A 4,018-nucleotide genomic window follows, 5' to 3' on the forward strand; every position below is an offset into this window, starting at 1 on the left:
ATCATTAGTGGCATATGCTTCTGCCTCTAACCATTTAGACACACAGTCAACCGTCACCAAAATATATTTTTTCGTGAATGAACTGGGAAACGGTCCAATGAAGTCTATACCACACACATCAAAAACCTCACACTCAATGATATTATTCAATGGCATTTCATGACGGTTAGAGATGTTACCTGTCCGTTGAACTTTATCGCATGCTAGCACATAATAACGAGCATCTTTAAAAAAGATTGGCCAATAAAAGCCACATTCAAGTACCTTCGATGTCGTCCTCATTGGTCCAAAATTACCACCTACCTCATGGTCATGACAGTGATTGAGAATCTGACCGAACTCCTCCTCTGCAACACACCTTCTTATCATGACATCTGCACAAATTTTGAACAAAAACGGTTCCTCCCAAAAATAATATTTCACGTCCGAAAAAAATTTCTTTCTTTGGTGAAACGTTAAATTTGGGGGAGGTGAGCCTGTAACAAGAAAATTCGCAAAATTTGCATATCATGGACAATTTTTCATCTCAAACAGTTGCTCATTAGGAAACCAGTCATTAATAGCATCATTCACACAATCATCACTGATAAATTCTAACCTAGACAAGTGGTCCGCAACCACATTCTCAACACATTTCTTATCTTTTATTTCCAAATCAAACTCTTGCAACAATAAAATCCACCGAAATAGGCGTGGCTTTTCATATTTTTTAGCAAGTAAATATTTCAGTGCTGAGTGATCTGTGTAAATAATGACTTCGGACAAAACAAGATATGCATGAAATTTGTCAAGCGCAAATACTACTGCAAGTAATTCCTTTTAAGTTGTCGCATAATTCAGTTGAGCCTCGTCTAAGGTCTTACTTGCGTAGTAGATTGTATGAAATACCTTGTTTTACCGCTGGCCAAGCACAGCTCCCACCGCAGTGTCACTGGCATCGCACATGATTTCGAAGGGTAGATCCCAATCTGGTGCCACCAAGACCGGAGCCGTCACCAAGAGCTCCTTCAGTTTCTCGTATGCCTGCAAACAATCAGTATTGAAATCAAAGGGCACATCTTTCATTAGTAAGGAAGATAAAGGTTTGGCAATTTTAGAAAAATCCTTGATAAAACGCCGATAAAAATCGGCATGGCCTAGAAAAATTCTAACTCCTTTAATAGATGCCGGAGGTGGTAAGTTCTTAATAACTTCGACTTTCGCCTTATTCACCTCCATTCCATGCCCGGATATCTTGTGCCCCAATACTATTCCTTCTTGTACCATAAAATGACATTTTTCCCAATTCAGCACCAAATTCTTCTCCTCACATCTCATCAACACCACCTACAAATTCTAAGAACAGTCATCAAAAGAAGAACCAAAAATCGAGAAATCATCCATAAAGATCTCAAGGAATGTTTCTATCATGTCATGAAATATGGCGGTCATGCATCGTTGGAAATTGGCAGGGGCATTACACAAACCAAAGGGTATCCGTCTAAAAGAAAAAGTGCCATAAGGACAAGTGAAAGTGGTTTTCTCTTGGTCCTCGGGCGCAATCATGATTTGGTTATACCCAGAATACCCATCCAAAAAGCAATAAAACTCATGACCCGCTAACCTCTCAAGCATTTGATCAATAAAGGGTAGGGGAAAGTGGTCTTTACGGGTGGCATCATTTAATTTCCTATAATCAATGTACACACGCCATCCCGTAACAGTCCTAGTGGGTATTAATTCATTATTTTCATTTGTGATCACAGTAATCCCACCTTTTTTCGGCACACACTGAACAGGACTTACCCATGCACTATCAGATATAGGATATATAATACCTGCACAAGGAGTTTGATAGTTTTTGCCTTTACTACCTCTTGCATCTTTGGATTCAATCTTCTCTGAGGTTGCACGAGAGGTGAGTACTTTTCTTCCATCAATATCTTGTGCATGCAGACTGATGGATTGATCCCTTTAATATCCGCCAGTTTCCACGCAAATGCACTCTTGTGCGCTTTCAAGACTTTCAACAGTTTGTCCTCCATCACATCTGTCAAAGTAGCAGAAATAATGACAGGTAAAGTGTTATCCTCACCTAGGTACACGTACTTTAGGTGCGGAGGCAATGGTTTGAGCTCAAGCGTCGGTGGCTCCTCCAGGCTTGACTTCTGAGGGAGCAAGTCTCTTCGATCTCCCAAATCCTCTAATCTCATCCTTATTGGCCTCTTCCATGGCTGGTTGGCATTGAGGTATGCCACTATTTCGTCTTTCTCTGCATCCAATTCATCTTCTCTCATTTCAGTAGTGAGAGTGGCCTCCAAGGGGTCCTTAAGAGCATCCTGCACATAGTTAGACACAAAGGCATCAAAAGCATCAACTCTATAACAACTATCAGAATGCAGTGTGTGCTTAAGTGCATTAAAAACATCAAAAGTAATCTCTTCTTCGCCCACTCTCAATCTCAACTTCCCTTCTTGAACATCAATTAGGGCCTTGCCAGTTGCAAGGAATGGTCTCCCCAAAATCAAAGGCATCTCCATATCCTCCTCCATGTCTAGCACCACGAAATCAACAGGAAAAATAAACTTATCTACTTTCACTAGCACATCCTCAATAACTCCCCGTGGATACTTGACAGATCTGTCTGCCAGTTGTAAAGACATCCTCGTTGGCTTAGGTTCCCCCAACCCAAGTTTCCTAAACACAGACAAAGGCATAAGATTAATACTCGCACCAAGATCACACAAAGCTTTGTGAAAAACAACATCACCAATCATGCCAGGGATAGAGAAACTTCCTGGGTCTTTTAGTTTTGGTGGGATTTTGTTTTGCACCAAAGCGGAGCAATTTTCAGTTAAGTTCACTGTCATGTGATCCTCCAACTTCCTCTTATTAGCTAAAATGTCCTTCAAAAATTTAGCATAACTAGGCATTTGTATTAAAGCATCGGCGAAGGGAATATTGATATTCAATTTTTTAAATACCTCAAGAAACTTACCGAATTGTGCATCTAGTTTTGCTTTTTTCAATGCTGCAGGAAAAGGAGGAGGTATAACAATTTTAGGTTGTGCAGTGGGTGCTGGTTTAGAGTTAGAAGACTTACCTTTGGATGTCTCAATCTGTTCATCCGGTATTTGAATTTTTTCTTTTCCCTTTGACTCCAAAATTTTCCCACTCTTCAACTCAATGGCCTTCACTTGCTCTTTTGGATTAGTCTCGGTGTTACTTGGCAAGGTTCCCGGCTCTCTACTTGCTATCATCTTTGCCCACTGTCCAATTTGATTCTCGAGCCCTTTTATCGATGCATCTTGGTTTTGAAGTCTAGTTTCAGTGGATGAAATAAACTTAGACATCATTTGCTCCAAGTTGGACTTTTCTTCTCTAGGAGGATCGGATCTGTACATCGGTTGTTTCCCATATTGTTGTCCTCTTTGCGCTCGATTCTGACTGTTTTGACCGCCCCATGAGAAGTTGGGATGTTGCCTCCACTCAGGATTGTATGTGTTCGAATAAGGGTCATTCCTTGGGCGGTTTTGGACTCCCACTTGATTCACTGGTGCCTCATTTTGCACATAGAATGGATTGTCATCTTGACAGTCCTTCGCATAGTGTTCCCTTCCACACTTTTCACAGAATATCTCTTGAAGACGCATCGCCGTGCCACCCACATTCAAGCTGTCTAGTTTCCTGTTTAAAGCATCAAGTTGTGCAGTAATAGCAAAAAAATCAGTTACCTGGTAAACTCCTGCACTTTTCCGCTGGTTGTTCCTGTCAGATTGAGGATAATAACTGCTAGCAGCCATCTCCCCCAACAATTCATATCCTTCCTCCGCGGTTTTTCTCAACAAGTTTCCACAAGCAGCAGCATCTATCATAGTACGGTTAGGAGTAAGCAAACCATAATAAAATGTTTGAACAACTAACCCAAGTGGTAACTCATGATGTGGGCATCTTCGTTGTAGATCCTTAAAGCGTTCCCACGCCTCATATAAAGACTCCTGATCGAATTGAGCAAATGTTGTAATGTTTGCCCGCAGCT

At 41.0% G+C, this 4,018-nt stretch overlaps 1 non-coding gene across 1 annotated transcript; it reads left to right on the top strand.

Moving 5' to 3' along the window:
* Positions 1 to 3,912: 3,912 nt before the first annotated feature.
* Positions 3,913 to 4,018, top strand: LOC140842198 (small nucleolar RNA R71). The gene has a single exon (XR_012120330.1). It is a non-coding gene; the product is annotated as a small nucleolar RNA R71 (small nucleolar RNA).

The sequence above is a fragment of the Primulina eburnea genome, chromosome 9 (genome assembly GCF_022965805.1).
Source record: "Primulina eburnea isolate SZY01 chromosome 9, ASM2296580v1, whole genome shotgun sequence".
NCBI classification, from domain to species: Eukaryota; Viridiplantae; Streptophyta; class Magnoliopsida; order Lamiales; family Gesneriaceae; genus Primulina; species Primulina eburnea.